The sequence below is a fragment of the Carcharhinus amblyrhynchos genome, chromosome 3 (genome assembly GCF_965287045.1).
Source record: "Carcharhinus amblyrhynchos chromosome 3, sCarAmb.v2.hapA, whole genome shotgun sequence".
Classification (NCBI taxonomy): Eukaryota; Metazoa; Chordata; class Chondrichthyes; order Carcharhiniformes; family Carcharhinidae; genus Carcharhinus; species Carcharhinus amblyrhynchos.
The window spans coordinates 35277084-35300545 of NC_137326.1; the positions used below are offsets into that span (position 1 = coordinate 35277084).

At 43.0% G+C, this 23462-nt stretch overlaps 1 long non-coding RNA gene across 1 annotated transcript in view; it reads right to left on the bottom strand.

Moving 5' to 3' along the window:
• The window catches only part of LOC145341375 (uncharacterized), a 28265-nt gene extending 4803 nt beyond the window's left edge, over nt 1-23462 (bottom strand). The window contains exon 1 of the long non-coding RNA XR_013886364.1: nt 23374-23462. This is a non-coding gene — a long non-coding RNA (uncharacterized LOC145341375). The remainder of the gene's footprint in view (nt 1-23373) is intronic.

Sequence of the window (23462 nt, forward strand, 5' to 3'; positions counted from 1 at the left end):
TCAGGGAGGTTATTTCCACTGGTGGGTGAAACCAGAAGTAGAGTTTATAGCCTCAAAATAAGGAGAAGCAGATATAGGACTGAATTGAGAGGAACTTATTCACCAAAGTGTTGTGAATCTGTGGAATTCCCTCCCCAGTGAAACAGTTGAGGCTACCTCATTGAATGAGATTAAGGCAAAGATAGATTTTTGAACAGTAAAGGAATTCAGGGTTATAGTGAATGGGCAAGTAAGTGGAGTTGAGTCCATGAAAAGATCAGCCATGATCTTACTGAATGGTGAAGCAGGTTTGAAGGGCCAGAAGGCCCACTCCCAGTTCTTATGTTCTTATATGTAAATAGTAATGCGTTGTCAGTTTGTTTTACTGCATGTACACAATGGTCTATACATATTTTCCTATTGCGGATATCATTATAACTCATGTTGCCGGATCTCCCAACTAAACAGGGGAGATCTAGACCGAGTGGTCATGTGAGAACATGATGACACAGTTACATAAGAGGTAATTTTGTGGGATCTCGGGCAGAATACAAGTACTGTATGAGCTCAGGAATAAACTATCTCTATTGGAAGTCCTTCATGTCAGTGATTTGTGGAATCCACAGCATTATAGAAATTGCATTTATATAATGCCTTTCATTTAACGTCCCAAAGCACTTCAGGGAAGTTTTATCAAACAAATGTTAACACCGAGTCACGTAAAGATATAGTAGAACGGATGACCAAATGCTTCAGCAAAAAGATAAATTTTAAAATGCATCTTAATGGAGAGGTTTACAGTTTTATTTATTAGTGTCACAAGTAGGCTTACATTAACACTGCAATGGAGTTACTGTGAAAATCTCCCAGTCGCCACAGTCCGGTGCCTGTTCAGGTACACTGAGGGAGGATTTAGCATGGCCAATTCTCGTAACCAGTACATCTTTCTGACTGTGGGAGGAAACCGGGGCACCAGGAGAAAACCCACTCAGGGACAGGGAGAAAGTGCAGGCTCAACAAAGACAGTGACCTGAGCTGGGAATCAAACCCAGGTCCTGGTGCTAGAACTGAGAAATTGAGAAACTTATGGAGAGAATTCAGGGTTCAGGGCTTTAGCTGAAGTTATGGCTACCAATGATGGAGTGATTAATATCAGGGATGTGCAAGAAGCCGAACTGGAAGAGCGCAGAGATCTTCGAATGTTCTAAGGCAGGAGAATAGTGTAGACAAAGGGGAGGGGCAAGTGCCATGTAGGGATCTGAAAACAAGGATGAGAATTTTAAAACATTGCTGGACTAGAAACCAATATAGGTCACTATGCACAAGGGGCATGGGTAGATGAAACTTTGGTGTGTGTTAGGATATAGGCAGCAGAGATTTGGATAAACTCAAACTCACAGGAGGGTGGGAGGCTGGCCAGCGGAACATTAGAATAAACAAGCCAAGACATAATAAAAACACAATGTGCGTTTAAGCAGCAGGCAAGATGAGGCAGGGATGCAATTGGGCTATGTTATGGAGGTGATGCAGACAGTTTTGATGATGAAGCAGATTGTGTAGCCAATAGCTCATCTCAGGGCCAATAATGACACCAAAGTTGCAAACAGTCTAGTTCAGCCACAGATATGTATGACTCAGAACTCCACAGGGTTTGAGGTGGGACAATATGCCAATTTTTATTGTGCAAAAGGATTTTTAAAATATATTTGTGAACAGAAGTTTCTGGAGTTTGAATTTTTGCAGCAATCTATTAAACTTGCTTCACAAATGTCACTGTCAGTGAACTGCAGCTTTGAACCAATGAAACAAAATGTATAAGTGCAATAAGATGAAATATTTTAGTAACCCTGAAGTTTTTTTCTTTTTCTTTCCCCTGCACACCATGATGTTTGTGGCTTCACATTTGTTTTCACTGTGGAAAAAATGTAATTCCTGGATTAATGTCTGTACCTTGGGCTGAAACACATGCGAAATGTTCAGCAGCAGATTTGGCTGAAGTTATATAAAACACATCCGTGGATGTCCACATTTAGCCCTTTCATTTAAATAGCAGCTTTCTTTATCTCAGGATGTGCCAAAGCATTTTACAGCCAAGAAGCATTTTGGAAGTCTGGTCACTGTTGTAATGTTAGAAGAGTGGGAGCTGAGCAACACTAGAGTGGAATATAAGGAGCGGCAACAAAAGAAGCCCAAAACCACGAATGATGGGATACACAAAGTAGTGACAGCAGAGCCCCAAGGTCAGGAAGAGTGGGAATTAAGTGAAGCCTGAGTGGGATATCAAGAGCTCTGCTGGGAATGGATTTAAGAATTCTCACAACACCAGGTTAAAGTCCAACAGGTTTATTTGGTAGCAAAAGCCACTAGCTTTCAGAGCACTTGCTGCCCCTTCGTCAGGTGAGTGGGAGTCTATTCACAAACAGGGCATATAAAGACACAAACTCAATTTATAATGATTGGAATGCAAGTCTTTACAGCTAATTAAGTCTTAAAGGCACAGACAATGTGTGTGGAGAGAGGGTTAAGCACAGGTTAAAATGCTCAGAAAGGATAGTAGGACTAGGGGGCACAGCCTCAAGATAAAGGGGGGGCGGTTTAGAACAGAGTTGAGGAGGAACTTCTTCACTCAAAGGGTGGTGAATCTCTGAAATTCTCTGCCCGTTGAAGTGGTGGAGGCTGCCTCGCTAAATATTTTTAAGAAGCGGGTTGATGGGTTTTTGATAAGAGAGGGGATTAAGGGTTATGGGGAGAGGGCGGGAATGTGGAACTGAGCCACGACAGATCAGCCATGATCTTATTGAATGGCGGGGCAGGCTCGAAGGGCTAGATGGCCTACTCCTGCTCCTATTTCTTATGTTCTTATGTTCTTATTCCCACTCACCTGATGGAGGGGCAGCACTTTGAAAGCTAGTGGCTTTTGCTACCAAATTAACATGGTGTTGTGAGATTTCTTACTGTGTTTACTCACGTCAGGGATGGATGTGCCACGTTCAAAAATCAAGAGTTTAGAAAAAAAAGATCAAAGTGGCGTCTCAGGAAAACAGAACACTGATTGATTGGTGAGTATTTCTCTTCTTTTCCACCTACCTTCGTTTCTCTAACCAGTGGTGGGAAACCTAAGGACTGGGGGCCACATGCAGGCCATCTGAGTTCCGAGTACAGCTTACTAGGCATTTTATTGACTGCTTTATATTCACAGCCAGGTGTCCCTGGAAAGGGAGCATGCGGTGTCCTACCATGCTTATTGGGCGTCGCAGGGACCGCAGTGAATCATCAACCCCTTTAATTACATTTTGATTTTATGTTTTAAGTTTCCTTTCTGCTTTGTTTCCTGTTTCGGGCGGTTCCCTTCTTTTTTGGGGGCTTCCCTTCTTGCTTTGTCCCTGAGTTTATTTCATTTGGTTTATTTGGTTGGCATCAAAAAGAAATGTCCCCTTGCGGTGTTGCCACATTCCACTGATTTCTGTCCAAGTAATTGTTTCCTACCGATATGAATTGGTATACACATAAAGCAAAGGCAGTGAAGTGAAGTGCATACCGATTGCTCACAATGTTGACTATGAGAGCCATGTGCTCCCTTTGGGTCCAAAGTAAATATTTATTTTGTTTTTACCATTTGAAGTTGATGATAGTTCTATTAATACATAAATGATTGAGCATTTTCTATAACTCATTATGAATTATTTGATGTATGTTAAATGTATTTGATCTTATTCTCTGGTTAGTGAACAAGCCTGATTTCAATCTTGCACCCATTGAAGAAGGACCACTCAGGAAGCCCACTCACCAGCCCAGTTTGCCCTTCGTTGCTCTAAATTGCTCTTCATTGTTCTATGTTCTATAGGGCCAGTCAGAGACAGCAGTGGCAAGTTGTGCGTGGAGCCTGAAGAGATAGGAGAGGCACTGAATACATATTTTTTGTCAGTATTCACGCAGGAAAAAGTCAGTGTAGTCGAGGAGAATACTGCGATACCAGGTAGTAGACTAGATGGGATTGAGGTACATAAGGAGGAGGTGTTGGTAATTCTTGACAGTATGAAAATAGATAAGTCCCCTGGGCCGGATGGGATTTACCCTAGGATTCTCTGGGAGGCTAGGGAGGAGATTGCAGAGCCTTTGGCTTTGATCTTCATGTCGTCATTGGCTTCAGGTATAGTGCCGGAAGACTGGAGGATAGCAAATGTTGTTCCCTTGTTCTAGAAGGGGAGTAGAGACCATCCTGGGAATTATAGACCTGGTGAGCCTTACTTCTGTTGCGGGCAAAGTTTTGGAAAGAATTATAACGGATAGGATTTATAATCATCTAGAGAGAAATAAATTGATTAGGATAGTCAACACGGTTTTGTGAAGGGTAGGTCGTGCCTCACAAACCTTATCGAGTTTTTTGAAAAGGTGACCAAAGAGGTGGATAAGGGTAAGGCAGTTGACGTGGTGTATATGGATTTTAGCAAAGCGTTTGATAAGGTTCCCCATGGTAGGCTATTGCAGAAAATGCAGGTGCATGGGATTGAGGGTGATTTAGCAGTTTGGATCAGGAATTGGCTAGCTGATAGAAGACAGAGGGTGGTGGTTGATGGGAAATATTCAACCTGGAGTTCAGTTACAAGTGGTATACCTCAAGGATCTGCTTTGGGGCCACTGCTGTCTGTCATTTTTATAAATGACCTAGATGAGGGTGTAGAAGGATGGATTAGTAAATTTGTTGACAACACCAAAGTCGGAGAAGTTGTAGACAGTGAGGATGGATGTTACATAGATAAGCTGCAGAGCTGGGCCGAGAGGTGGCAGATGGAGTTTAAGACGGAAAAGTGTGAGATGATTCTCTTTGGTAAGATTAACAGGAGTACAGAATTAGGACTAATGGAAGGACTCTTGTAGTGTTGACGAGCAGAGAGATCTCGGGGTACATGTGCATAGCTCCCTGAAAGTTGGCACCCAGGTTGATAAGGTTGTTAAGAAGGCATATGGTGTGTTAGCTTTTATTGGTAGAGGGGTTGAATTTCGGAGCCGTGAGGTCATGTTGCAACTGTACAAAACTCTGGTGCGGCCGCACTTGGAGTATTGCGTACAGTTCTGGTCGCCGCATTATAAGAAAGATGTGGAGGCATTGGAAAGGGTGCAGAGGAGGTTTACCAGGATGTTGCCTGGTATGGTGGGAAGGTCTTATGAGGAAAGGCTGAGGGACTTGAGGTTATTTTCATTAGAGAGAAGAAGGTTACGAGGTGACCGAATTGAGGCATACAAGATGATCAAAGGATTAGATAGGGTGGACAGTGAGAGCCTTTTACCTCGGATGGTGATGGCTAACACAAGGGGACATAGCTTTAAATTAAGAGGTGGTAATTATAGGACGGATGTCAGAGGTAGGTTCGTTACTCAGAGGGTAGTAAGGGTGTGGAATGCCCCGCCTGCAGCAGTTGTGGACTCGCCAACTTTAAGGGCGTTCAAATGGTCAGTGGATAGGCATATGGATAACATTGGAATAGTTTAGGTTAGAGGGTCATTAGATTTGTTCCACTGGTCAGCGCAACATCGAGGGCCAAAGGGCCTGTACTGCGCTGTAATGTTCTATGTTCTAAACTCAGACACTGGTTGAAATGAAGAGCCAGGAAAATAAAAGTTTTAAATTGGAATAAGTAAAATAGTAACTGAATTAATAAATAAGAGTATTAGCACAGAACAGCTTCAACTGAGTATATTGATTTCACCAGAGTTAAAGGGAATTTGGCAAGTTTGAAACTTTGGAATTCTCTCTCCCACAGAGCATTGGAGGCTGAGGCACTGAATAAATTCAAGGCTGAGATAGATTTTTGTGCTAGAGAGAGTCACAGATTATTGGCAACAGGCAGAAAAGAGTTGTTGAAGCCAAAATCATCCTACTGAATGACAGAGTTGTCGGACTACACTTATTTCTTATGTTTTAAACTGTGGCAGCTAACCTGCACAATGTTTGTTGGGAAAAATGCCTTTGTGCACTGTTGCCTTTTGAGTACTGTGGCTTGCTATAGTCAGAGGATCCCAAGGTCACCTTTGCTGTTACAAATGATTGAGATAGAAGTCACTTTACACACCAAATGAACCATGGGGCGCAGTTTTCTCATTTACTGATCAAGTATCAACCTAGGCAGGGTGTTGCCCGCCAACCGGCTCCACTGCCAGCTTTTCTTACCATATTTTTGACACTTAGGCAAAAAAAGCTAAAGAAATGAATCGCAGAATATCACACTGGTGGTGGGAGGTGGGGGAAGGGGTGGTGAAGGAGGTGAGTGGTGGTTTCCCTCATTCTACCTTACCTTTCTGACAAAAGATAATCTGTGAAGAGCCGACGTTGCTGACAGGGTGGGCTCACTGATCTCAGAGATTGTCTTTTGTCAGAAAAGTAAGAATAGAATGAGGGAAACCACCCCCCACCACCACAGAATCCAGTCTCACCACCCGCTCCCCCCCATCATAGTATCCCCCACCACAGCCAAGGAATCTCCCCCAACACCATCTCCACTGCCCAGCACTGCCCCCTGCCTTTTGTTTGAAAGAAGAAAAGTTAGTTGATAAAAATGATTACTGGAAAGATGTTGGACAATGATTCTGACAAATCACTCCACACTCTAGAACAGATTGGCACTTTCAAATCTCAAGGTAAAAAAATGGTTTGTGACTATTGGAATGATGACTGTAAGAGGAGAGCATCTCGTTAATGTGAGGTATCAGATAGACACCGAAGCAACTTGTGACATCATGAGCTTCAGAGACCTGTGTGATGTGGCTCAAGATGGTGACTCAAAAATGATGCTGACGGCAAAGTTGAGATAACGTGACAGAACAATCTTCATCCCAATAAGACAAACAAGCTGAGAGGCCAATGTAGAACGAAGAAAGAAGATCTGCAGTTTCAGGTAGCAGGCTTTAAGCAAAGGGTTCACTTACCTCAGCTGAAACAAGTCAAAAACCTGCGCTGGTAACCCTCAATGTACCAAAGCCCCAAGCCATCGACTGCTGAACTGATCCTAAAACTAAGATATTCTCACAGATCTTGGATGTCTTCCTATTGAATGTCATCTCAAAGTAGCTGAGGGTGTGAGACTAACTCAGATCTTCCAAATAGAGTTCCAGCTGCTCTCGAGTCCAGCCTTAAAGACAACAGCTTGAAAAGACAGATGTAAATCAAGAAAGTGACAACTCCTCCAGACTGGATTAGCAGCATGGTCTCAGCGAAAACACCTGGAAAGCTGAGAGCACGTGTATTAATCCAAAGGATCTCAAAACACTGAAGAGCGCTCACTACCCATGCCATTGAAGAAATGTGCTGCAACTTGCCAAGTCAGAGATCTTTACCACCACAGATGTGAGAGATGGATACCAGCAAGTGAAACTGGATAAAGCAGCAATTTTCTGATGCTGGATGTACATATTGTTTGGCATTTCTACTGCTGTGGAAAAGTATTAATACAGACAGCACGAGATAGTCAATGATTCTCCAGAAGTGGAAGCAATCACAGACGAGTCAATTTAATTTCAATGGTGGGCAAGTTTCTAGAAGCTTCTAGAAACTGTAATTGAAGATGACTGAAATCAAGTTCAATGGTAATATGCAGGCATAAATTCTAGAAACAATTATTTGGGATACAATTAGTAGTCAAATGGAAAAACATGGTTTGATTAGTGAGTGATAACATGGATTTCTAAAGGCAAAATTGTGTTTAACTAACTCTTGGAGTGTTTTGAGAAGGTAACAGAGGATCAGTGAGGTAATTCTGTTATGTGGTGTACATGGATTTTTCAAAGGACGTTCAATATAATGCCACACAACACACTTGTGAGAAAAGTTATAGCTCATGGAATAAAAGAGACAGTAGCAATCTGGAAGCAAAATTGGATGAATAACAGGAAACAAAGAATAATGGTCAATGGATATTTTTCAGTCTGGAGGAAGGTTTGTAGTGGAGTTCCCCAGGGGTCAGTATTGGGACCCTTGTTCTTCCTGATATATATTAATGGTCAATATCTTGGTATGTGGGGGACAATTTCAAAGTTTGTGAATTATAGAAAACTTGGAAGCATTGTAAATTGTGAGGAAGACAGTGTAGAACTTCAAAAAGGCAGAGGCATGTTGGTGGAGTGGGCACAAAGGTGGCAGATGAAGTTCAATGTAGAGAAGTGTGAGGTGATGCATTTTGGTAGGCAGAACATGGACAGAAAATGTAAAATAAGGGGTAAAATTCTGAAAGGGGTGCAGGAGCAGAGGGGCTTGGGTGTGTATGTGCATACATCATAGAGTACAACAGCAAGGCAGGTATGCTGAACTTAGACAAGCCACTAGTTAGACCTCAGCTGAAATATTGTGTACTGTTCTGGGCCCACACTATAGCAAGGATGTGAATGCACTGAAGAGAATGCAGAAGAGGTTTACAAGAATGGTTCCAGGGATGAGAAACTTCAATTACTAGGATAGGTTGAAGAGGTTAGGGCTGATCTCCTTGAAGAGAAGAAGGCCAAAAGGAGATTTGATAGAGATGTTCAAAATCATGAGGGTGCTGGACAGAATTGATAGGGAAGAACTGTTTCAGCTTGTAAAATAATCAAGAATGAGAGGGCACAGATTTAAAGTGATTTGCAAAAGAAGTAATTGTGATGTGAGAAAAAACCTTTTCACACAATGGTTGGAATTTTGCCACCCACCTGCCACAGGAATCGGAGCGGGCGAGGGGCAGACAATGGAAAGATCTGTTGGCCTCGGGTGGGATTTTATGGTTTTGGGATGAACAAGGCCATAAAATCCCACCAAATGATTGATTTGGATGTGAAATGCATTGCCTGGAATTGTGGTGGAGTCAAATTCAATCAAGGGATTCTAAAGGGCATTGGATGATTAATAGAAAATAGAAACAATGTGAAGCGTAAAGGGAAAAGGATGGGGAAAAGCACTAAGTCATAATGCTCATTTGTACAGCTGTAACAGACACAATGGGCCAAATGGCTTCCTTCTGCACCATAATAAATCTGTGATTCTGTGATCATGAACAGTACGCTAGCTACAGATATGGATATACAATGAAAGAAGCCAACACAGACCATGATCAGAATCTAGTGAGACTGCTAGAGAGAAGAGAACTCACCAGATGAACCTGAAGCTGAACAAGAAAAATACTGCAACTGAAGATGACTGAAGTCAAGTACTATGGTCATGTACTGACAGCAAACTTATATCCTGATCCTGATAAGGTGTGAGCTGTGACTGAGATACAGCAATGAACAGATGGTGAAGTCAGACAAATAATTTGTTGAGTTGTGAACTACATAGCATAGTTCTTGCCCAATTTGTCCTCTGAGTGTGAACCCTATGCAAGTTTATTGCAAAGGAATTTTAATCCTGGTGGGGCACAGAACAAATAGTAACTTTCATTTGCATCAAGCAACCAGTGAGAACAATGGCAATGCTGAGGTACTCAGTTTGCATCCAGAAGTCATCGACCCAACAGACACATTGAATCTAACAGATAAGTATCTTGCTCAGATCAAGCAAATTATGCAATGAGATGCAACCCCCAAAGTGCAGCAGAAAGTAGTGATGGAAGGATAGCCAGAAACCATCAAGGACAGACCTGTTGATATAAAAGAGAATTAGATATACAAGATTGCCCAAGATAGCCTCTTGTACAAAGGAACTGGAGTCATTATTCCTAAAGGAGACAAGAAAAGAGATGTGAAGTGCAGCGATGCAAGCCATCAAGGAGTTGAGCCTGGTTTAAGGGAGACAAGAAAAGTGCTCTACTCAAATGAGCAATGAGATTAAGGACCACATCAGCCCGTGCTGTGCTTGTAAGGAACATCAAGCCATGCAAACTAAAGAACTGCTCATGACTCATAACATCTCAGAAAAGACTAGGAAAAACAAACAGATTTTTGTTTCTGTCTGATGATTTTATTTACAAACCATGGACATGGGTAACTTGTAACTGCAAATGATAGACTATGCATTTTTTTTCTTTTTATGATAAGGGGGATGTTTGGAGAAATGTCTTTGTACACTTTTGCCTTTTCAGTACAGTGCCTTATGACCTCTGAGGTCATCTTTGGTAAAACAAAGGATTGAGGCAAAAGTTTTTTTTTACGCATCAAAAGAAACAAGGTGCATAAGAACGTAAGAACATAAGAAATAGGAGCAGGAGTAGGCCATCTAGCCCTTCGAGCCTGCCCCGCCATTCAATAAGATCATGGCTGATCTGTCGTGTCTCAGTTCCACATTCCCGCCCTCTCCCCATAACCCTTAATCCCCTCGCTTATCAAAAACCCATCAACCCGCGTCTTAAAAATATTTAGCGAGGTAGCCTCCACCACTTCAACGGGCAGAGAATTCCAGAGATTCACCACCCTTTGAGTGAAGAAGTTCCTCCTCAACTCCGTTCTAAACCGCCCCCCCTTTATCTTGAGGCTGTGCCCCCTAGTCCTCCTGTCCTTTCTGAGCGGGAAGAGTCTCTCCACCTCTATCCTATCCATCCCATTCATCATCTTATATGTCTCAATGAGATCTCCCCTCATTCTTCTAAACTCTAACGAGTACAAGCCTAGTTAATTCAGCCTGTCCTCATAGCTCAACCCCCTCAACTCCGGTATCAGCCTCGTAAACCTCCTCTGCACTCCCTCCAGGGCCAAAATATCCTTGCATAAGTGCGGCGACCAAAACTGCACACAGTACTCCAGCTGCGGCCTCACCAATGCCCTATACAGCTGCAGCAAGATCTCCCTACTTTTATATTCAATCCCCCTCGCTATGAAGGCCAGCATCCCATTCGCCTTCCTGACCACCTGCTGCACCTGCAGGCTGGGTTTTTGCGACTCATGCACAAGGACCCCGAGGTCCCTCTGCACCGTTGCCTGCTGCAGTTTTTCTCCACGTATGTAATAGTCCTTCCTACCATTATTCCTACCAAAGTGGACCACCTCGCACTTGCCAACATTAAATTCCATTTGCCAGTTCCTGGCCCATTCGCCCAGCCTATCTAGATCCTTCTGCAGACTCTCCACACCCTCCGCGCAATTTGCCGTTCCGCCAATCTTGGTGTCATCAGCAAATTTCGACACCCTGCACTCGGTTCCCTCCTCCAGATCATCTGTATAAATGGTAAATAGCTGAGGCCCCAGCACCGACCCCTGGGGCACTCCACTAGTCACCAACCGCCAATCCGAATAGCACCCATTAACCCCCACTCTCTGCCTCCTATTTGACAGCCAATCCTCTATCCACGCTAACACCCTACCCCCAACTCCATGCCCCCTAACCTTCTGCAATAACCTCTTGTGAGGTACCTTGTCAAACGCCTTCTGAAAATCAAGAAAGACCACATCCACCGGCTCTCCTCTATCCACTGCCCTAGACACATCCTCATAGAACTCCAATAAATTTGTCAGACACAACTTCCCCTTAACGAATCCGTGCTGCGTCTGCTCTATCAAGCAATTCCCCTCAAGATGCCTCGCTATTTCCTCCTTGATGACGGATTCTAACATTTTACCTACAACAGACGTTAAACTAACCGGCCTATAATTCCCTGCCTTTTGCCTGCCACCCTTCTTAAACAACGCATGAACGTCAATAGCCAGATAAGACATTATAATGGATAAGTGATTAGCTACGACGCCAACAAGAACTCCCTATAAAGGTAGTGTTATGGATCTTCTAGGTACACTGAAGGGGCAGGCACAACCTTGTTTTAACATCTCAGAATGACCATATGCCAAGTAATGCAACATCACTTCAGTATTGCACTGAGTATCAACCTAAATTGTGTGTTTACATGGGTGGAGTAGGATTTGCACTCACAACCTTTTGACTCTGGGGGCAGACAACACTGCTATAGTATCAATATTGTCAGAAGAAGGAGCTCGGCCCAAATCATTATTTTAAGTTTCTGTTTCACTTTGCAGTTTATATTGTCGACATCGGAAAAGGTGCTGTGTTGAAATGGTCACTTCCTCCCTTTCTTTTACCATTATTGCCAAATCAACATTACTGCAGCTAATTCCCCTGCACACTATGCGCATATCTGCCTCTGATCTGATGCAATTTTAATTCAACAATGGCCATTGGGTTGCCAGTGACATTCTTGCTGTGTGTGATGGATGCATTTGTGGTTCTTCAAATGTGCTGGAGAAGACAGCCACCTGGACTTTACACTGTTACTATTCCATTTTACTTCTTTTCCCATCGCTATTGCATAGCAATCAGTTCTTCGATTTCATGGCCTCTGGTATGGGTTTGCCATTTGTCAGTTTGCATTGACAAGAGATCTGCTTTCCTTTTCTCCACACTATTCATTTTGCCAGTTCTCAGCAGGCACCTTTAAGTGATTTCCTGCTCATGATTTGACAAGGTGTAATCACTTCTGGCTCCTTCAGATTTGCTTTAAACAAAGGGAAACCAAATTCATGTTACTTATTCTGATTTGTAACACGCTCTTGTCAATTTGAAGAACTGTGATCATGAATTCTTTAGAGAACAAATGATAGGAAATTGTTCAGATTTAAGTTTAGGTGGTGGTCTGTTATTTGCAATTTGTCATATAATGTTACATTTGCAGAAAATTTTCAGGTACAATATCTGTGAAATCTCAAGAACACTTATCCTTTTTAATACACAATAATCACACACAGGAAGGACTTGTATGTATATTAACTGACTATATTTTACAGAAAAGAGATATCCTATCTAAGATTTTCATCTTATACTCATCAAAACAGATCACAATATTGCTGCATGAGAACAGAATGTTGATTGGCAAGTGGACTCTGATTGGTAGATACGATGCCATGGAGAATGCAGCAGGGACCAGTTGACTACCAAGACATTGTTCAAATTCAGACCAGGCAGATTAACTCCGACTGGTTGAGACATTGCCATGGGAATGAATCAAGGAATGGCTGTACCCAGAACATTTATTTAGTTGAAAAAGGTGCAATGCATGAATAGGATCCTTCTGTCTGCAAGGAACAGTGTCCTGTGTCTAAATAAACATAGCTTCTAGCATGCATAAGTGAACCATGCTGCAAACCTGACTGATAATCTTAAACTGGCTTTCAGTGTAATTGTCAGCACTTTGTTTAGCAAGTGTTATCCAATCACAGAATCACGTCTAATGTTGAACTCTATGGTGGGCTTTTACGGCCTCGCTCATCCCAAAACTGTAAAATCCCGCCTGAGATAAACAGACCTTTCCATGGTCCACCCCTAATCCGCCATGATTCCCCTGGTGGACCGGTAAAATTCCAGTCTATGATTTGAGTTTGGCAAGAATGGACTTGTTGGGTATGGCCAGTACTTTGCCTGCTGCAAACCGTCAAAGGTAAGTGCTATTTGATATGATCCACTGGTCATTGAGATGTATGGCCTACCTACCTAGCACTGAAATTCATGTATCATAATATTCACACACAGTGCCCAGTCCTTTGCAGACAGAAGTGGCAATTCCACACAATGTGATTTTTACAACTAGACATAAGCTTGGTGAGCAGCCATTCCCTGGTTCATTCCGCATAGCAATGCCTTGACCTGAGTCAATTGTGCAATATAAATTGTTGTTCCATTTATTGTTAGTAATCTTGTGATTTGCCCTGATGAGTGCAAAATTTAAAGTTTAGACAGTATGCCCCTTTATTCAGCAATACTCAGGTTCTGTACTATCAAATGACAATGATTTCTCGACATGGCAACACAATTCTAATAAACAGTACAGCTTATGGTTCTGAAGTGGTCCCTGCTAAAAACCCAATCTAAACAGATTATGTACTTTTGCACTTCATAGTATGCTCTCCTGTATTCAGTCAACTTGTATGGCTAAAACATGATTGAATACAGATGATTTAACAAAATATCGGTATGACCTTGAATTATGCTGTTTTGTTTCAATAACATTATCACTTCTGGGAGAATCTTTGTGGGTACGTTGGTTAAAGTGTAAAAAATATGATTTGTTGACTTAATTCAACACATTTTCCTATACTAAAATCAGCATTTAATTTTTCATTGTAGAATATCAATTTTCGGATTAACCACAGCACAATAAAAAGTATAATTAATAGGGCTTTAATGACCTTCATGTTTATTATATAAAACTGAACACAGTAATATTATGACTAATTGTTTTCTCTTATCTTATCTTCTCTGATTAGCAGATAAAATCTAACAACAGAAAACAATATTTTTCTCAGAAGTGATTAGATTTGTAAAATGTCCTGGTCTCTGCAAAATTCTGCAGCAGATGGATTTCAATATTTATTGCATGGCGTGTTAAGAAAAAGATCATTTTTATTGCTGCATTAATTAACATCTTTTGGATCATGATTTTCTATTCAAGTGTGGCGCTAGAATCAGGAATTCTATACCATGATAGTGAATGGAAACTGCTTTGATGCCTTAGTAGTCCGTGCTTGAATTAGAACATATATACTTTAGTACCTCACACAATCAGCTTGCACACACCAACATACACCCAACATTGTATCACTGTTATCGGTGTATATTGATTTTTAATTCAAAACACTAATTCTCACAGGTTGACTTAATAAATTGTGCAATATATCATTATATGAGTAGGATTTAGTAGTTAAATTTTGCTCTGTAACTATATAACATTATTATTTTGTTTATATTTCAGACGATAATATTTGAGTGAAGCACACATTTCACAAATTAGCACATGCAAGATGTCACACCTATTGCAAATACAAATTTTGAGCATCGTGACCTTGAGAATGTTATTCCTTGTACTATGCAAACTTATTCTGTCAGGTTTCAGTCCCATTCTGAAAATAATTGACTGCCATGTTCCTATGTTTATTGACTTCCTTCCAAACTTAGCCTATTTAACTATCCATATGACAGTTCAGATATATCAGCTGTGGCCCCATGATAGCACTCTTGGCTGTGACTCACAGGGCGGGATTCTTCGGCTGTGCTTGCCCAAAGGCTGGAAATTACCCCTGAGGTCAACCGACCTTTGCCAAATTTTCTGCCCCGCCTGCTATGATTCCTGTGGCGGGCGGGATGGGAAAATTCTGCCCATAAAATTATGGGTTCAAATCCCATTCCAGATAGAACATAGAAAAACTACAGCACAAACAGGCCCTTCGGCCCACAAGTTGCACCAATAATATCCATACCTACTAGGCTTACCTATAATCCTCAATTCTATTAAGTTACATGTACTCGTCCAGAAGTCTCTTGAAAGACCCTATCGAATTTGCCTCCGCTGCCACCGACGGCAGCCGATTCCATTCACCAACCACCCTCTGAGTGAAAAACGTACCCCTGATATCTTCTCTGTACCTACTCCCCAGCACCTTAAACCTGTGTCCTCTCGTAACAACCATTTCAGCTCTGGGAAAAAGCCTCTGAGAATCCACCCGATCTATACCTCTTAAAATCTTATACACCTCCATCAGATCACCTCTCATCCTTCGTCTCACTAAGGATAAAAGACCGAGCTCCCTCAACCTATCCTCATAAGGCATGCTACCCAATCCAGGCGACATCCTTGTAAATCTCCTCTGCACCCTTTCAATAGCTTCCATATCCTTCCTGTAATGAGGTGACCAGAACTGAGCACAGTATTCCAAGAGAGGTCTGACTAGGGTCTTATAAAGCTGCAACATTATCTCCCGACTCCTAAACTCAATCCTTCGATTGATGAAAGCCAGTACACCATATGCCTTCTTAACCATATCCTCTACCTGCGAGGCCGATTTAAGAATCCTATGGACCCGGACACCAAAGTCCTTCTGATCCTCTACACTTCTAAGAGTCTTACCCTTGATATTATACTCCTTCATCCCATTTGACCTGCCAAAATGGACCACTATACATTTATCCGCGTTGAAGTCCATTTGCCACTTCTCTGCCCAGCCTTGCATCCTATCTATGTCACGCTGCAACCTCTGACATCCCTCCAAACTATCTACACCACCACCAACCTTCACGTCGTCAGCAAACTTACCAACCCATCCCTCCACTTCCTCATCCAGATCATTTACGAAAATTACAAACAGCAAGAGTTCCAGAACAGATCCCTGGGGCACTCCACTGGTGACTGACCTCCATGCAGAAAAAGACCCATCTACAACCACTCTCTGCCTTCTGCAGGCAAGCCAGTTCCGCATCCACAAGGCAACAGCCCCTTGGATCCCATGTCCTCTCACTTTCTCAAGAAGTCTTGCATGGGGAACCTTATCAAATGCCTTGCTGAAGTCCATATAAATCACATCTACCGCTCTTCCTTCATCAATGTATTTAGTCACATTTTCGAAGAACTCAACCAGGCTCATAAAGCACGATCTGCCTTTGATGAAGCCGTGCTAACTACTATTGAGCATACTAAACTTCTTTAAATGTTCATAAATCCTGTCCCTCAGAATCTTCTCCATCAACTTACCAACCACTGAGGCCAGACTCACCAGTCGGTAATCTCCTGGGCTATCCCTATTCCCTTTCTTGAATATAGGAACCAAATTCGCAATCCTCCAATCCTTCAGAACCTCTCTCGTCTCCATCGATGACGCAAAGATCATCGCCAGAGGTTCTGCAATCTCTTCCCTGATCTCCCACAGTAACTTGGGGTACATCCCATCCAGTCCCAGCAATTTATCTATCTTGATGCTATTCAAAACTTCCAACATATCCTCTTAATGCCCACATACTCAATCTTTTCAGTCCACCGAAAGCCTGCAGTACGACCACCCAGATCTTTTTTCAACTGTGAATACCGAGGATATAAAAAAGGATAGCAACAGTTTTTATAAATATATAAAAAGGAAGAGGCTGGCTAGGGTGAACGTTGGTCCCTTAGAGGATGAGACGGGGGACTTAGTGGTAGGGGATGGGGAAATGGCTGAGGTCTTGAATAAATTTTTGTTTCGGTCTTCACGAAGGAGGACGTGAATAATTTGCCAGGTGTTAGAGATGGAAAGGTGGTAGGACTGGAGGGTCTCGATGACATTACTGTTACTAGAGAGGCAGTGCTCGGCAGACTGGAGGGGCTGATTGTGGATAAGTCCCCAGGACCGGATGGAATGCATCCAAGGGTCCTGAAAGAAATGGCGGAGGTGATAGTGGATGCTTTGGTGGTTATTTTCCAGACGTCGCTGGATTCCGGGGAAGTGCCGGAAGATTGGAAAACGGCTAATGTTACGCCGTTGTTTAAGAAGGGTGCCAGGCAAAAGGCGGGGAATTATAGGCCTGTTAGTTTAACGTCTGTTGTAGGTAAAATGTTAGAATCCGTCATCAAGGAGGAAATAGCGAGGCATCTTGAGGGGAACTGCTTGATAGAGCAGACGCAGCACGGTTTCGTTAAAGGGAAGTCGTGTCTGACAAATTTACTGGAGTTCTATGAGGATGTGTCTAGGGCGGTGGATAGAGGAGAGCCGGTGGATGTGGTCTTTCTTGATTTTCAGAAGGCGTTTGACAAGGTACCTCACAAGAGGTTATTGCAGAAGGTAAGGGGGCATGGAGTTGGGGGTAGGGTGTTAGCGTGGATAGAGGACTGGTTGTCAAATAGGAGGCAGAGAGTGGGGGTCAATGGGTGCTATTCGGATTGGCAGATGGTGACTAGTGGAGTGCCCCAGGGGTCGGTTCTGGGGCCTCAGCTATTTACCATTTATATAGATGATCTGGAGGAGGGAACCGAGTGTAGGGTGTCGAAATTTGCTGATGACACCAAAATTGGTGGAAAGGCAAATTGTGCGGAGGGTGGGGAGAGTCTACAGAAGGATCTAGCTAGGCTGGGCGAATGGGCCAGGAACTGGCAAATGGAATTTAATGTTGGCAAGTGCGAGGTGGTCCACTTTGGTAGGAATAATGGTAGGAAGGATTATTACTTACGTGGAGAAAAACTGCAGCAGGCGACGGTGCAGAGGGACCTCGGGGTCCTTGTGCATGAGTCGCAAAACCCCAGCTTGCAGGTGCAGCAGGTGGTCAGGAAGGCGAATGGGATGCTGGCCTTCATCGCGAGGGGGATTGAATATAAAAGTAGGGAGGTCTTGCTGCGGCTGTATAGGGCATTGGTGTGGCCGCAGCTGGAGTACTGTGTGCAGTTTTGGGCGCCGTACTTACGCAAGGATATTTTGGCCTAGGAGGGAGTGCAGAGGAGGTTTACTAGGCTGATGCCGGAGTTGAGGGGGTTGAGCTATGAGGAGAGGCTGAATAAATTAGGCTTGTACTCGTTAGAGTTTAGAAGAATGAGGGGAGATCTCATTGAGACGTATCAGATGATGAATGAGTTGGATAGGATAGAGGTGGAGAGACTCTTCCCGCTCAGAAAGGATAGTAGGACTAGGGGGCACAGCCTCAAGATAAAGGGGGGGCGGTTTAGAACGGAGTTGAGGAGGAACTTCTTCACTCAAAGGGTGGTGAATCTCTGGAATTCTCTGCCCGTTGAAGTGGTGGAGGCTACCTCGCTAAATATTTTTAAGACGCTGGTTGATGGGTTTTTGATAAGAGAGGGGATTAAGGGTTATGGGGAGAGGGCGGGAATGTGGAACTGAGCCACGACAGGTCAGCCATGATCTTATTGAATGGCGGGGCAGGCTCGAAGGGCTAGTTGGCCTACTCCTGCTCCTATTTCTTATGTTCTTATGTTCTTATGAAAAGTATTCATTAAGCACCTCTGCTATTTCTACCGGTTCTGTACAAACTTTCCCACCTTCACATTTTATAGTTCCGATTCCTTCACATCTCATCGTTTTACTCTTCACATATTTGTAGAACGCCTTAGGGTTCTCCTTAATCTTACCTGCCAAGACCTTCTCATGATCCCTTCTGGCTCTCCTAATTTCCTTCTTAAGTTCCTTTCTATAAGCCGTATACTCCTCTAGATCCCTAACATCGCCTAGCTCTCTGAACCTTTTGTACGCTTTATTTTTCTTTTTGACTAGGTTCATTACAACTTTCGTGCACCAAGGTTCCTGTAACCTACCAAAACCTCTCTGTCTCATTGGAACGTTGTCGTGCAGAACTCTAAACAAACATTCCTTGAAAATCTGCCACCTTACTTCGGTACTTTTTCCAATTTACTCATCTAATTTCCTTCCTGATGGCTTCATGTTTCCCCTTACCCCACATAAACACTGTCCTAACTTGCCTGATCTTATCTCTTTCCAATGCTAGCGTAAAGGAGATAGAGTTATGATCACTATCCCCAAGATGTTCACCCACTGAGAGATCCAACACCTGTCCCGGTTCATTAGCCAGTACCAGATCGAGTACAGCTTCTCCTCTTGTAGGTTGATCCACACACTGTGTCAGGAAACCCTCCTGAACACACCTAACCAACTCCTCCCCATCCAAACCCCTTACCCTAGTGATATTCCAATCGATGTTTGGGAAATTAAAGTCTCCCATCACGGCAACTCTGCTATTACTACATCTCACCAGGATCTGTTTCCCTATCTGCTCCTCAACATCCCTGTTACAATTGGGTGGCCTATAGAAAATGCCCAGCAAAGTTATCGACCGTTTCCTGTTCCGAACTTCCTGCCACAGAGACTCCGTAGACAATCCCTTCACGGCGTCCACTTTCTCTATAGCCGTGACACTATCCCTGATCAATAGTGTCACTCTCCCTCTTCTTTTACCTCCCTCATAAGAACATAAGAAATAGAAGCAGGAGTAGGCCATTTAGCCCTTTGAGCCTGCTCCGCCATTCAATAAGATCGTGGCTGACCTGAAGTGGATCAGTTCCACTCTCCCGCTTTCGCCCCATAACCCTTAATTCCCCTGTCCGTCAGAAACCTATCTACCCGTGACTTAAATATATTCAGCGAGGTAGCCTCCACCACTTCAACGGACAGAGAATTCCAGAGATTCACCCCCCTTTGAGTGAAGAAGTTCCTCCTCAACTCCGATCTAAACTGTCCCCCCTTATCTTGAGGCCGTGCCCTCTAGTCCTGCTATCCTTTCTAAGTGGGAAGAATCTCTCTACCTCTACCCAATCTATTCCCTTCATTATCTTACACGTCTCTATAAGTTCCCCCCTCAGCCTTCTAAACTCCAACGAGTACAGACCCAGTCTATTCAGTCTCTCTTCATAGGCTAACCCCTCATCTCCGGTATCAGCCTAGTGAACCTTCTCTGTACTCCCTCCAAGGCCAATATATCCTTCCACAAGTGTGGCAACCAAAACTGTACTCTAGCTGCAGCCCCACCAGTACCCTGTACAGTTGCAGCAAGACCTCCCAGCTTTTATATTCTATCCCCCTTGCTATGAAGGCCAACATTCCATTTGCCTTCTTGATCACCTGCTGCACCTGCAGACTGGGTTTTTGTGATTTGTGCACAAGGACCCCCAGGTCCCTCTGTACTGTAGCATGCTGCAGCTCTTCGCCTTTTAAATAATAATTCCTCCTACTATTATTTCTACCAAAGTGGATAACCTCACACTTGCTAACATTATACTCTATCTGCCAGGTCCTCACCCACTCGCTCAGCCTATCCAGATCCCTCTGCAGACTTTCCACACCCTCCACGCAATTTTGCTTTTCCACTCATCTTCGTGTCATCAGCAAATTTCGTCACCCTACACTCAGCCCCCTCCTCCAGATCATCTATGTAAATGGTAAACAGCTGAGGCCCCAGCACCGATCCCTGCGGCACTCCACTGGTCACCAACTGCCAATCAGAATAGCACCCATTGATTCCAACTCTCTGCTTCCTATTAGACAACCAATCCTCTATCCACGCTAACACCTTACCCCCAACTCCGTGCACTTTCTGCAGCAACCTTTTGTGAGACACCTTATCAAACGCCTTTTGAAATCTAGAAACACCACATCCACCGGTTCCCCTCTGTCTACCGCACTAGTCACATACTCATAGAAATCCAATAAATTCGTTAAACACGACTTCCCCTTAACGAATCTGTGCTGCGTCTGCTCGATCAAACCATTCTTTTCTAGGTGCCTTGCTATTTCTTCTTTGATGACGGATTCTAGCATTCCCTGTCCTTTCTGAAACCCTGAAAAACATCTGAAAAAGATGGATGCACAAAATCCTACACTAAAAATCCAGTAAATCACTGAGGGAATGCACTACCGTCAAATGTCTGGGTAGATGTAAAGATCCTGGGACAGTACGCTTCAAAGGAATTCATTAGCTGTAGTTTATTTTCATTCAATCGTGGACATGGGCATCACTGGCTGGCCAGCATTTATTGCCCATTCTTAGTTGCCCTTGAGGAGGTGCTGGTCAGCTGCTTTCTTGAAACACTGCAGTCCATGTGCTGTGAGTTGACCCACAGTGCCGTTAGGAAGAGAATTCCAGGATTTTGATCCAGTGGCTGCAAAGAAATGGTGATATATTTCCAAGTCAGGATGTTGAGTGGCCTGGAAGGGAACTTGCAGGTGCTCTGGCGTGTTGAGAGATTGGGTTTTACACCAATCATGCATCATATAATCATCAGGGGATTAGAGAGAAAAATGTGGTTTTATAAAACCTGCTTAGCAGTACAGAACTTGAATATTTTTGAAAAGCAAGACACATTGTCAAAGCTTTTCATCTTGCACTTTAATCTTGCAGGGCAAATGCAAGAATACCAAATTTTAAACAATCACAACTGTTTATGCTATAGGAGAAATGAATGCTTATTGGTTGGCAAGTCAGTGCTACTTGGCTGAGGTGTTGCCATGGAGAAAACTAAAACAAATTGGTAGTTTAAACTTTTTAAACTGAGTGCGTCAATAGCTACACTAGAAGCTAATTTAAGATAATCAGTTGAGCTTATAATGCGTTTCATTTACACTTGCTAGAAGCAACATACAATCATATGGAGGGACTAACTGACTCTCTGCACACAAAAGGAATGTGTTCAAGCCTTGCGTCTTTTTCGAGTTACCTGGGAGTTTAGCACCTATGGGTCCTTGTTACTTTCCCCATAACAATGCCTTAAACTGCCAACCCCTTTCTCCTGAAGTATATATTGCTGTGATCATTTGAAATTTGATATTCTTGCACTTGTCTTGATGAGTACATGATCAAAACTGTCAGCAACATGTCTCTTTTTTCAGTAATATGAATAATTTTATCAAGATCTATGATCCTAGCATTGTATTTTGTTTGTTTAGGATATACACACAAAGCAGTTGATCTTCATATTTTTCAGCTCTCCATTTCCACGAACTTGTGCTATTATACAGGGGGAGTTATGACCAGGGGCAATACTCAGATTGACAGGGTTAGAGAAAAAGAAAGTGGGGAGGGGATGGGGCACAGGAAGGTGAGAAGAAGGTATCCATACAATGAAGAGGTCCTATGATAAAAGCTGGGGGAAGGTAACTGAGGATAATGACAATAACAAATGAATACCTGGAAATGAGGAGATTATGAATAAGGTGAGGTTTGAAAGGAGAGTGAGAAATGTGGGAGATCAGTGGTGGGGGTGGGGCTGCGGGAGGGCAATAGGGGGGCAGGATGGGAGGAAAACAAAGCAAAGGAGTAGGTGGCAGGCAGGGATTGGAAGAGGGGATCAGAGCAGGAGGGTGGAGAGGTGTAATGCAGTTGGATGAATGGGAAGGCAGGACAAGAATGGGGAGAGGACAAAAAAGAATGGAATATTTAAATAACCCCATCCTCTAATCACTTTGTTTGAACTATCCAGAGAGGAAAACAATCATCAGATCAAACTTCAAATGACAACTGATTACATGAGGATGACCTGTTTTCTCTCTCCACCACATACTACTCAAAATCCTGAAGGAATATTCTGGAACAAGGTTCTACCTTGTCCCCTTTCTCAATGCCTTACTTGAAAAAAACACTATACGCCAAAACATGCTCCCTAGTTAGGGCTGTACCTTCCATGAACTACTGAATTTGTCATTTAAAAAAACAATATGGGTTATATTCTTGAAATAAATTCTCACGGATGAGGGCCCCATGTGAAAGAATCCTTTTAAGGGCATTTGCGAAGAGGTGTCATTAATTTTGAGAATTGTGTTTTATTTTATTATATACTGTCGACGATACCCCAATGAACGGAGCTAGTTTTAAGACTTAATTGAGCAAATGTCAGTGGATCACTGTCGCTAATGCAGCTTTAATTCTGTTAGTCAGTGACCTACAGGCATGCTATCTGTCCGGCCAGGGCAGAACAACACATCAAACACAAGGATATTAAAACGAATTCTTTTTTGCGAATGATTTATGTTTTACACAATAGATGCTCGCTGTAAAACGTTCGAGGGGAGAAACAAAAATAATGATCTGAATCAGGGACAGAAAAAAAGTGACATGTTCGCGCTGATGGGGAAGAATCCACTTTACTCGGATAATACAGTCATTACTGGAGCATTACGGAGACAAGCTGCATCGGTAATCAGTAGATTGAGATGTTTGTTAATATTTGCAAACTGACTTACCCGTTTGAAGTGTCAACCCCTCCAGCTGTTTGTTTTGACTGTTGATGGGAGTATTTTGGGTGTACTGGAGGTCTCCCGCACTGGGCTGG